Source organism: Battus philenor, unplaced genomic scaffold, assembly GCF_028537555.1.
Source record: "Battus philenor isolate CCGP_79_NKW_IND1 unplaced genomic scaffold, ilBatPhil1.0.hap1 SCAF_25, whole genome shotgun sequence".
Lineage (NCBI taxonomy): Eukaryota > Metazoa > Arthropoda > Insecta > Lepidoptera > Papilionidae > Battus > Battus philenor.
The window spans coordinates 61,479-74,211 of record NW_027181688.1 but is presented as its reverse complement, the minus strand read 5'-3'; the positions used below and the strand labels follow the sequence as shown (position 1 = coordinate 74,211).

At 42.8% G+C, this 12,733-nt stretch overlaps 1 long non-coding RNA gene across 1 annotated transcript in view; it reads right to left on the bottom strand.

Annotated features, from left to right (window-relative positions):
* LOC137924999 (uncharacterized) overlaps positions 1-12,733 on the bottom strand; it is a 24,505-nt gene extending 11,772 nt beyond the window's left edge. Inside the window, exons 1-2 of the long non-coding RNA XR_011107623.1 lie at positions 12,675-12,733; positions 2,374-2,541 (exon numbers count right to left, since the gene is read on the bottom strand). This is a non-coding gene — a long non-coding RNA (uncharacterized lncRNA). The remainder of the gene's footprint in view (positions 1-2,373; positions 2,542-12,674) is intronic.

The following is a 12,733-nucleotide window of genomic DNA, read 5'->3' as shown; positions in this document are numbered from 1 at the left end:
AGGACAATCACGAAACGAGAACGAGATTAGTTGCGTAAGTTTTCCGATACAAAACGCTTACAGCGGCCCGCTTGCGGGGGCGTGCGGGGGCGGCGCGGGGGTGAGGGGGAGAGAGGGCTGAGGGTGAGGGTATGATTCTGTTGATTGTGCGGATTAGCCCGAGACGCCGCGGCGGGCCGAGCAAATCCCACCCCAATCCCCGACGAGTAGAGCTTAAATTTGTTCAAAACAGAAAAGCGATTTCAGCTTACAGTGCGGACATATCCCGAATATCTTGCATTAAATCGTTCCGGGCGGCGCGTTCTTGTTTAGATGGAATTGGGATTTTTTTTGTTCTCGTCGGAATTTCGATCGAATCTGTCCGCGTTGAGAATTTAATCAAACGAAGTTCAACGTGCGCCAAACGACAAACGATCACCAGCGCCGATCACCCCGCGGCTCCTGTTTGTTTATTTATTCGACACGACAGCCCGTTGGTTGATTCATCTAGAACTAGCTGCCCCCAGCTCCCTTTTTGTTATTAAAACCCATGATTAATAGGCCCAATGAAAACATTTACGAATTAGAAACATAGTTTGAAAATTTGCTTTTTTTAAAGAACACCGCCCTCCACGATCTTTTCGGATAGTTTCATGAAAACTAACTTTAAGTTAGCAAAAGAAATATTCTCACCAAAGTTGTTAAGCCTTGTGGCACCAAAGATATCGTGATGAGTTATTACATGGATAAAAAATCTTTTGTACGTGTACATACATAGATAAGTTTTGTGCAAAAGGCGGTCAGCATTTCGCAGCGGCTACACAAGAATGCTTAATATTATTTTATCCGGATATACCAACCCTTTAAGATTAGATTTGGAAACGTTAAGTATATGAAAACCTGTTTAACTCGTGAAGCAGTCGACCGGTGCAGACGAGTCCTCACTTACAGCTATCTCTATCTATATAGAGGCGAGTAAACAGATACTGCAGTACTAATCAAACAATTATAATTTAAATTACATGAACCTATAAAAGACGAAATCATCTATTGTGTTTATTAATTTGTCCGGTTCTCGGCAATTTTAACCGACTACTTTCGCGAACTTACTAGAACCTTCTCCGTGGTATAAATAGGTATGCTCCCCGTATAGACAGTTCAATGTTGCTTTTTAAGTTAGAAGCTTAAGATCTACGATCAGTGATACAAAGTGACTATTTGGTAAGTTCTTTGGACAGTGATTTCTTGAGCGATTTGGAAGTGAAGTTTAGACAAAGCGAAAGTTTTGAATCATAACAGAAACTAATTATATTCATATTAGAAATACGAAAAAATATTAACTATTTTTTTTAAAAACAAACACCTTGTCGCGGATACATTCGCTGTGAATGCATAGACACCGCACTTGCAGATTTTGTCGAGGTCTGCATTTGAACACAAGCTATAACTGTTTCGCTTGTAAATCGAAGACGATTTGTTGCCGTCCCGATGGCGGCTCGACTTAGTTTAAAAACAAGCCTCTTATATTAACCCATGTCATGTACTAACATGTAACTTCTGCAGGACAACTACGCCTGTGGTAATCTAACACGCGCTTCCTCACCATCAGCATTTCAGCTGTAGGAGTTCCACAGCTGGACATAGGCATTTGTCTCAATCTTAGATTTCTAATGGAATCAGCTGAAGGCGAGCACCCAGGGTTGTGGGGTGACCTTTAATGAGGTAATTTGAAACTTATGAGCTTTAAGCCAATCAGCTCTACACACGTCAATTTACGTTAGTTTCATGTAACGCTAATAGATGGCAGCAGTAGTACATTACATAAAACGAAAAGAAAAAAAACTACGAATTGCCACAGAGAGATATTATTTGGCGTACCTGTGCAAGGTTCATTTAATTATATATCATTTTATATATCTAATTATTTTAAGGTCGAAATCCGTAATACAATTTACTGTCGATAACAACGGTTGAAAGTGAACGCATTGGCTGCGACGGCTCCCCCCAGGAAGCGCGATGCAAACCACAGGGATGATGTTATTATAGCAGCGCAAAGTGATGGGTTTTTTGTTTAAAAATAATATACTAAATGTCTATACTATACATTCTGTACAATTGTTATTGACGAAAAACCATAATTAATTTAAAATACAAGATGTCACACGATTTTTTCAGCTTGATTATACAGAAACATCTACAATATGGCTGCAATGTCAAATGTGGCGCCTTCGGGGTCGTCCTGGAACGCAGGCTTTGACGTTGCGGTCACTATCCATTGTGACCACGTTCTATAATAGAATTTTTAGTGACTTACTTGCTGCGGAAGCGTTTGCCGCTTAGTCCAGGTCCTTCTGGATGCGACGACGGCACTCTGGGCACAAGAGACGGACTCACCTGACAAGAGGAAGAAGAAGAGCGAGAGGAGGGGCGCGCGCGGCATGTCGCGAGAGGGAGTGCGCGCGCGGCGCGGGGGTGCGAGCGAGACGGAGACAGGCGGGGAGGGGGCGCGGCGCGGCCGGCGCTCATCGGCGGCGGCGCGGCATCGGGCGAGGACTCCTGCAACTGACGCACAAGGTCACGCCGCGACCACCAGGACACCGCTGCACCGTGTGCGGCATGCGCTCCACGTTGCGGGGACGCGATGTAAAAACATATGTAGGGTGGGCCAAAAATTTTTGCAAACAGCAATACTTGATTTCTCCAAAACCGTGAGAGTAAGGGGCCAACGGCGAGACGGAGCACATCTCGACGATGTAATTTTTTAAAAATAAATTTTAATAAATGATAATTACGGCAAATAAATCATAAACAAAATAGCATTTGTACTTTTATTTCTGCACATGTTTCAAAAGTGCAAAAATTTATGGCCCACCCTATATTTCATTTTGTTACATTTGTAGCTTTGTAGCGCGCGAAAACAAATCGGCGTCCGAACTTGAATTCGAAGGCGCAACAATGATTTTACAAACAAGTATTGCGACCGCACTGGCCAGCGATACCGGCCGCCAGAGCGACAGGTTCAACTTTAAACTTATTTCTCTAAATCAATTTTGTTCGCTCTGTTTGTGGTGCATTGGAATAGCATTTGTTTTTAAACAACTACTGCAACCGACACGGAAGTACACGGCGACACAATATTCGAAGTGCGTTTAAGATGTATTTAATTGTTTTTTTATTAAACGGTTTTATTTAGTTCGACCCGTACGTAATTTGTTTATTTGAGTCAAAATTATAAATTAAAATTTAAGCACCTTCCCGTTGTCAGATTGATCTAAAATTTGGTACACATATTTCATTTAGATAACAATACAATATAATAAAATCAATAACATTATAAATCTAAGATGGCCGCCGATACAAAATGGCGAATTACGTATTTTCCTTAACCCCCTCAATATGGGTATCAAATGAAAGGGCTACACTAGTGAAACACGATGATTATGTCAAAATTTAAAATTCAAGATGGACGCCGTTCCAATATGGCGGACTAGGTACATATTTTTCCACAACCACGACAATATGGGTATCAAAAAAACGTTTAACTTAAAAGTTTTTTAAATGTATTTATTTTTTGTAATATAACGTGACGGGCGCGGGGTTTATGTTGTGTTTATGTGTAACTGAACGCAAGAAGCTGAGCATCGAACGCATTCCAACGACTCTTTTAGTATACAATGATTTGCTTTTGTAGAATGAGGAGGCAATTTCAATAACGTAAAATATATTTTCAGCTGGTTAGTGCGTTCGCTGCCTCGAGTCGATATCGAGGATGTGTCGCATGGGCGGCGCCCGGCACCCCCGGGGGTGGGTGGGGGTGGCTGCAGGGTCCCCTGCCGCTCTGATGCGATTCCGAAGTGGGAGCGAATTCTTTCCCCGGACGCTCGCGAGTTCATTAAGTTCCCGCGACAACTCAAACATCGTCTGTCCGTTGTAAACACAAAACGCAGGAGGTCACGTAGTTTACGCTTCCAGATGTATATATCTACTCTATTGTGCAAGGAACAGATGTAGGTGTCACTGGGCGCGTTGTGAATGGCAGCCCCGTGCCTGACTACATTTGATGGTCACTGCCTTATGTACGCAGGGACAATATGTTTTCGATAAATTTTTCTTCGACTCATTTTTCATATTTTATTTACCTTTCTTAGGTGTTCGCTACTTCGCCTTCACCTTCATAGCACTAATTTTAAATTAAATTTTATCTCATCTTCATTAATTTACTTTTGTTTATTAAAACATTTTACATTCCAATTTTTATTTACATTTTTGTTTTTGCTTTGTTAAATTCCATATTTTTACTATCACAGTTTGTTTTCGTATTCTAGTCTTACCCGACCAGGACTTGTTACTTTTAATTTCCTTACTTATTATAAACACCTCATTGCAACGGCCTTGCATCGCAGATCTTATTACAAATGTAAATTGACATTGTAATCCTTTTCTAATTTCGTTAAATACACTCGTGAGAGACCTCAGAACTATTCCCATTGCCACTCGCTTCCCCATTGCCACCCCGGCGTAATTGTTCCGTTAATGCAGTACGATCGGAACTTCGACGTCGTTCAATAAATAATTGTTATGACAGCGATATCCGGCGGCCCGGCGCTGGCAGCTCAACGTGATTGTGTTCATAGTTTCTATTAAGTCTGTTCCGGCGTCTATGTGACACGCGCAAGCGAACACTGTCATTATCATCAACATCATCATTTATCTTCATGTCCCCAAGACGTGGCAGATGGCGTCCACAGTACGTCGCCATCCCGAGCGGTCTTGAGCCTCGCGCTTTACTTCGCTCCGCGTCATTCCAACTGCCTTCACTTCTGCAGTGATCGTCCGACAGGTTTGCTTTGGGCGGCCACGTCTTCGCTTTCCTTAAGGATTCCATTCTAGGGCTCGCCTCGGTATGTAATCAGGGTCCCTACTAGCTTATATTGAGGCATTTAAGTTGTAAAGTCATACATGATTGTAGAACAAAAAATAGTTTTACATTAAACGGAACATTATGTCAGTCATTTAAATATCTTTGACTGAACTATCTGCGGTTCATTCAGGTCTAGAGCTGCAGTAACGACTCGATTGTTAGCCGTGTATGCGATCGCGCGGCGGGTACGACGACCTTTGAACAAAAATCGTTGAACAAGATAAATTCGCTCCGAACTCCCGACGCACACGTTCCAGTAAATCGCGGACGAAATGAAACGCGGAGGGAGGAGGACGAGGCGCTCCCTCGTGGGACCTCTCACCCTCCCGTAGCACGCGCGACACGAGCGATATAAGGATTTCCGAGCGAAGATAATTCCTGCTCCTGAATCGCATCCTGCTCATTGAGCCGCACAGTCCTCGTGGCGACATCGACTGTTAAGTGGTTATTTTAACGCATTTCAGATGCGAGGATCGCCTTAGTAATTATAACGCATTTCAGATGCGAGCATCGCCTTAGTAATTATAACGCATTTCAGATGCGAGCATCGCCTTAGTAAACCGGAAGTTTTTGGTCGTGCTATGGCGTGCAAAGTACGTAACTTGCTTTGCGGATGAACAAACCGGCGTGGTCAAATGGGGAACTATCGCATCGCGTGGTCAACGGAGGCACTCTTAGTGTCGTGCGCTATACGGACGACACCGCAAAGGATTTCATTGTGACCGCGGCTTGAGGTCGTGCCGCGGCGTCTTACAGCACACTTATCATTGCGCTCGCCGGCGGTGATGTCGAACCTTATATATTAGATAGAATTACGAAAGCTCTTTAAAAAGATTCCTGTGCGCATATATTCACTGACAAGACAACACGGTTATTGATTCTAAAGGTTTATTATGAAGTTCTACGTCTATTTAACACAGAAATGTTTCATACTCGATCGTGGCGCGAAATGTAACGACATTGGTATGATACGATGATTTACATGTTTCTGTTATATGTACCTTTTTAGGAATCAAAAAATCAAAAAATTTACTTTACGCGATATTAAAAAAATTACTTTATACAGAAAGATCAGACTACATCAAATCAAAATAAACTGTTTAAAATAAAAGATTGAAGAGAAAAATGATGGCACATAAGACGAAGACTTTAGACACGTAAAAATCTGATAATTTAAAAATTTCTCCTCTAATTATGTTTAATGATATCTGTATAACAATTATTATAACAGAATATTCATGATCATTAAGGCGCAACACGTCCACTGTTGGAGATAGGTTTCCCATTCAGATATCCCAGGAAACAGCCTGCATCTAGTGTTTTCCGATGATATAAAAAGGTAGTCTGTCAAACTAGTAAGGAAAAGGGGGGGTGTCGTGATGCCTTTGGTGATGATAATAAAAGAATAGTCTCTCTTTCTCTCTCTCCTGAGCATTATGATTCCCTTTGATCCTGGGGTCTGCTTCACATAAGCAGACGCGTCCCCGCGCGGGACGGGCGCGCGCGATCAACTGCGAAATTGTCGAGAGCTCGCGTGCAGTTCAAGGCAACGTGACGCCGGCAGCGGGACTCCGGCCTGCGTGCGGGGGGTGGCGGGGTGGCGGGGCGGCGGGGCGAGGGTGTCGGGGCGGGGAGGTGGAGGTTTCGTTGATAAATGCGAGCGACAAATATTCGCTGGAAAAATTGGAGCGATCAGTTGCGACAAGTTGCAGAGCGGCCGCGCGCCGGCGGACGACGCGGGGGACTGCGCGGGGTGCGGCGCGGGGTGCGGGGTCTATGGCCGCGACGAGGATCTGCTCAAGGCGCAGCTCGCGGGCGGCCCGACCTCACTGCTTCAGGGTACATAGGATTCTACGAGGCCTCCATGCCTTTATATGCCCCATATTGTGATAGCTGGCCTGCTATGATAAAATTTAGTCACCACACAGCTGGTGGTCCTTGTGACACCAGATAAACACCGCCGACAAGGCACAACCGCGTTCCTAAAAGCGCTCGCCTCTCCTCAACGTAGACCCCACACGTCCTTTGTTGACGACTGACCATAGCCATTGGTAAGATTCTACTTCTCTACACTTGACACTATTCTTAGAATAAACATTTTGTTGTAATTTTTTTCTACTTAAACTTGCATAAATGTGAGTAAAAAATATCGAAAAAGATAAACGTGAATGTACAACAAAGGCACGGACGTTAATGCTTACGAAACATCAATTCTAATTAATAAAAAAGGTTTCTTGTTAAATAGACTTTTGAAATTGAATTAAACTCCTACTCATACGGCATCTGCAGCGGGTTCGGGGAGCAGAACACAGACGACGCCGGGTGTAAATCATGTAGACAACGGTGCGCGACGGATCCCTGGGGGCCTCGACCCGCGCCGGTATGTTCTACTCTATTACGAATTTGCGATGTTAACAAAGATATTTAATTTACAAATTTAAAATTCTTATATCGCGTTAAAATTGACGCTATCTCTAAATTTAGTCAGCGTTGCTGTTTTACATCTCACAAATATCAAAATGTGCCCGTGTGCCGTGAATTACAGCACCTGAAGATAACTAAAGAATGTTTTTTTTTGGACAAATCGTCCCGGCAGAGACCCCGGGGTGCAGCCGGTGCGAGTTAGGTGCTTTGTATTTAAACAATAACGCAAGCCGACGACAAAGCACTTGTCGCACGACAGCGGACTGTTCGTTAATACGACACGAGCCGTCAGGAACTACTTGCCGGCCACCGTAACGTAAGACGCCGGGGAAGATGCGAGGAAATGGATTCTGGCATCGAACGATTACAAGAATTACAAGATAATTATAGACATTTACTATCTGGGCGTGAGCAGCGGGACATCTCGATGGGCGCACATATGCACGTGCACCCGGCGCGCATCGCGCAACGTGACACCCAAACCGCGGTAAAGAAAATGGTTTAAACCGCTTTTCAGCTGCGACCGATCACGGGAATTAGTTTGTTTCTTGCATCTTTTATTAGCTGTAATAAATACTATACACCTATCCCCCGATTTACACGGTACTCGTTTTACACGTTTTCGCTTTTACACGGTTTTCCAAATAAGTATTTTTTTTTGTTTTAATAACCGATTTAATTACCATCTCTCATGATGTAAATATTTCTGCTTCAAACATCGAATCGGCACAAATAACTTCGAGTGATGAAAGTGAATTCGAACTTTCGATTCCGAAAAAAAGAATGAGAGTAATTTCTTTTTTGTTCTTCTGTTTAATGTATATTATAATTAAATAATAAAAAAAAAAACAGTTTTTCCGTAATATATTAAATATTTTAACTTATCAATGCATTTTATTTTTATTTCTGTGTACACCTAAAATTATTGAAAAAAAAATCACAACTGTTAAATAGCAAAATGGTGCATTTTCTGCAAGTTTTTCGATTTACACGGTTTTGGCTTGAAAATTTTAAATTTTCGATTTACACGTTTTACTCAGGAACGTATCTACCGTGTAAATCGGGGGGTAGGTGTATTCTTAATCTTAATAATGGGACAAGCAGCGCCATCTGTTGACCAGTTCCTTACTCATAGTCTAAGATACTCTGAGACAATTTTAACTATATACATACATAAAAATTAATATATTTTCTCACTGAGCACACTACAACTGGGTAAAGACTATAGATTTTAATCAACGTTTCCTAATATTATTCTCTGTTGATTGATTTTACAATAAAATGGAAAATTGCGCAGAACTTAACATTTAACATTTAAGTTGTTGTTGTGAGTTTACATTGTCGTTTAATAAGTGCATCGACTAGTATATATTGGTCACAAAAATTATTATTTTTTTCTACATTTAATTGATTTTTCACCCTGAATTACAACAGACCCATAACTTGTGACAGTACAAACTTTCCAGAGAAAGTTAATACGAGTATACATAAGTATATAGGTATATAAGTACTTCATGTTACTACATACCTTCGTTATAAATGTTAACAAAATCTTCAACACGGTTACACTGATCATACATATCGCAAATGATCTGGTATTCTTGTAGCTGCGTATGTGGTGGGGAAACACAACTATTGTAGTTTCTAAGCGATGTTCCCGCGTGTGTGTGCGCGTGTGTAAAGAGCAACTACGTTGAAACACAACATGTGCTGTAACGCACGCGGCGGCGGGGCGGCAATTGATTTGCACTCGATAATATATGTATCGAGGACTCGGCCTGCGAGAGTAAACAAACCCCGAGCTCGCACTCGCGCGGCTGTGCGCGATGTCTGTTATATACATCGGCCGATACCGTGCGCTTGTACGTTATGTTCTAGGCGGCTTACATCCAACAAGTAGTATGTGGAATGGATACCACAGAGCGGCGGGCAGGGCGGACAGACGACCTTGTTACAGTCTAACTCCTGAAGATGCCCCGTGGAGGGGTAAAACACGTGTTGAGTGATTTGGCGGTGGCGGTTGTGTGATTCGCATTGTTTGCCGCATACGCATTTATCAGCGGGCTGGCGGGCGGTGCACTTTGTTGCACGACTACCACTGCATGTGCGGAAGTGGCTAAATATTGGTCCGTTTCTTACTTAGGATGGACTTCCGCGAGGTAACGCCTGATTCCATTAAATACTTGTTAGAGTCGCCTGCAGATGTCCCACGCGGGTCGCTTTCAACGAGTCCTATTGAACATTTACGCGGAAGATTTACTACGGCTACAATAATTATGATGATGTAATTGTACAAAGTTATTTTGTTATACAATAAATTAGTATTCAATTAGACCATGATCAGATCGCTTGGTTTTATTTGCCGATCCTTGGGTGCGGCAAATTTGTGCACTCGCATTTTCATTTTGCATATTGAATAATTATTGACATTTTTACATCTTGCATTGCCATTCAACAGTAGTAAATATTACGGATTGAACGACGACGGCTATCGACGGTGGTGTTTCATTTAAACACAAAATCAAATAAATCGGCGGCCGCGAGGGATGTCGTGCTTCGCCATCGCCATCGCTGCTGTAACGGCGTATTATATACATTTACAGGAAGCGGGTGTATCCATTGATTAAATTCCTCGCAGCGCGGAGAGAGAGAAAATGAGAGGAGCTTCAGCGAAGTCTCCCAGCCACCCCGGTGACCGGCATATTATCTTGTATAATTATTCGTTGAGTACACATTTATTTATAAAAAGAAAAGCTGTCTTATTATCTCTTCGCACACGAAGACCTATGCACCGCTTCAAGGAGGTCTAAACGGTTGAAAATTAAACTAACACGACTCTAACCAAGGGTATCAGCACGACCTGCTTTATTTGGAGCCTCAAGGAATGCCGATATCTATTCACTAAGGGTGCTTGTGCGTCGAGCTGCAGGTTTAGTGCTCACGGCTCTGTTCGGGTGAGACCTGCACTGCAGTAAGTTTCACATGTAGGGTCCCTTAGACCTCTGGTTTTCTCCTGGAGGTTTCCTGCGCCGTTTGTGCAGCAATGAGCGGTGAGGACATAACATTGACTCACACCTCAAGCCCATTGAGGATCGATCTTACAGCGAACAGCAAGCCTTCCTCACGCGCCGCTCTGTTAATGTGACGCGGCTTGATTTTTGATGTAACAAGTGAGTCAATACGCGTTCTGTTGTTTTGTTTGACTTCACGAACATCGAAATAGTTACTGTATGTTATAAACTAAGCAATAGTAAAGGAGATAACCAAAATTCAAAACCGCGTCGCAGATATATACTACTAACAATTCCGATCGCTTAAGTCATCCCTGCCGGGGCCTGCCATCCGATCACTACACTCATTGATATTCACTTAAGTAAGAAAAGGACCAATATTTAGCCACTTCCGCACATGCTGTGTGTGAGTGCTCTGTGTCGCTTTGTGACTGTGTTTGGCACTAATCGGTGTAACATAACCCCTGAAGCCCCGTGGAGGAGTGAAACACGTGTTGAGTGATTTGGTGGTGGCGGTTGTGTGATTCGCATTGTTAGCCGCATGCGCATTTATCAGCGGGCTGGCGGGCGGTGCATTTCATTGCACGACTACCACTGCATGTGCGGAAGTGGCTAAATATTGGTCCTTTTTACTTAGGTTCCGCGAGGTAACGCCTGATTCCATTAAATATGATATTCACTTGTTTATACTAAGAATGCTAAAAGCTCATTCTAATGGAAACTAAAATCAAATTAAGCTTCCTCTGTCACGGTGTGGGATTCTCCCTGAAACCGGTGGGTCTTGAAGGTAATAACCGAAGTAGAAGTGTATATGTCCATTCCAGCTTCGCCCATGTTTATATGTATGTATATAAAGAATTATATTTCTCCGGAATTCCCCTTTCTGACGCGCCGCTGTTGACAACGTAATGTTGCTCTTATGACGGCATCCTCCAACTCAAAGCAAGGGTTCTCAACGGGCCTTAATGCGAGGAGAGCGCTCTACACGCCGTTGTTTAATCACTTTCATAAATTGTTTTGATGCACTAGTTATGTAGATTTATTATCTGTTTCTATTTTTGTATGTTGTACACGCTGTACCTCAGCAAAATAGAAGCCGTGTGTCGATAGAGAAAGAGCACAAATGATTTCAGAACAAATGTTTAGCCGCGAAAACTTGATTGTATTAATTTACTTCGACAGATTTTAACTCTTAGATAATAATTCCTAAATTGTTACTCGATGCGTTCAATTTTGTGTACTTAATTCTTTTTGTATTTATAGAAGTAATGTGTAACATGTGACAACAAAAGCGGTCGACGAATATTATTTAGACAAGGCTTCAGTTTATTTATGAGTTGTATAGCAAATAACTAGCAAAATCTAATAATTTCATGTCGCCTGCGTGGTGTCCACGTCGAGGAGTCAATATATATCTATAGGAGTCAATACATATATAGGAGTCAATATATATAATAAGAAGTAGCCGCCGACGACGTGATTTACTACCGTAGCATAAAAGCTGTAGCAATCGACTCAATCACGCGAACTTCGATTTATTTTCGTGATGAAATGACTCGGGTACCCTTATTGGAATGAAGTTTATGCGATTGACTCAGGGCGGGGCGTCGAGGGCGCTTAAACGAAGCCTCTCATTTAGCAAATAAGCTCGAGCGCTCCCTCGGGAGCCTTGCCGGGGGCTGATCCGTGCATTTTTGACAGCCGATAGGCTCTGAGGTCGCTTATACGATCACTCCACGAAATAAAGGGACCTCAGCGGGGCCGCCATTAACTGGCTCAGTTTGATTCAAGAGCGCCTCGGAAGACCGGGACGCAGCTTGCTCGCCGTTGTACAGTTAAACTCGACTAAGATAACAATAGTTAGTGATGAATTAAAAAATATATTGCAGGTACTTCGTCTCAATAATTCATTGTCATTAATAAAATACTTCATAAGGCGATACAATTAAACAAACTATACTTATTGAGTCTTTAGTGTCGTCGCAACGTCTCAATGGGAACCCGCAGCACCGAAACAAACAAAACGACGCAAAGGAGCAACGCGAGAGAACAAACAGCGCGTATGAGATTGTTTAATAATCCTACTGTCGCGTGCAAGAACCTTTCCAAGTTCCCGATGGACACCGGTTGTAGTAAACATTCATTATATTATTACATTACACGCGTGTTTTATTTACGGTTTTATTTTTGTAAATTAAAATAATTGATCATCAAAGAAAACGTCGCTGCGCGATCAAGAAACCGAAGGTTTAGCAAGCTGACCTAAAAGGTTGCACTTTGTATCGATACGTGTCGCGCACTTGCGATAAGGCGAGCGCAGCCGGCGCGCCAGTACTCACCGGAGCGGACTCGCGGCACGAGCTAAATGCAACGGCACGTGCAATCACTCCGACCGCCG